Genomic DNA, 571 nt, shown 5'->3' on the forward strand with positions numbered 1-571 from the left:
AATAATTTTTTTATAAATTTATGATACAAAATAGATCATTTTTATATATACGTATAGTTTAAACCACCTGTAATTAAATTTCTGGCCCCTCCGCTAAATATATCCCTCCCGTCAATCACCCATTCCCACCAGTCCACCACGGAATAAATTATTTTATGAGCACTGTATAAGGATTAAATGCACAAAAAATGATGACTTTCGGTATTAATTCGACCCAGTGAAATACATGTGTATCGTGAAAATATGGAAACCAGCTTATAAATTGAGCTGTCACTTAGAATGGTGTTCCAGAAATTGAGGTCACACGTGGACGTACGAAGATTACGTGGAATGATGTTGATGAATGAGAGTCACTTTCATGGATAATTGGATAGAGATGCGAGAAACCACTATAAGACAACCATTAACGCTCCATATAGTGTTGCCCAATAGTTTCGTGACACCTCCCAAACACTATAAAAAGCGGCATAAAAGGACATGTGACGCATTCATGACATACATATATACATGCATCCTAAGTAAATTCATAAATTATATTAAGTATATATTAAAAATTAATTATTTAATAAAG

Source organism: Arachis ipaensis, chromosome B05 (genome assembly GCF_000816755.2).
Source record: "Arachis ipaensis cultivar K30076 chromosome B05, Araip1.1, whole genome shotgun sequence".
NCBI lineage: Eukaryota > Viridiplantae > Streptophyta > Magnoliopsida > Fabales > Fabaceae > Arachis > Arachis ipaensis.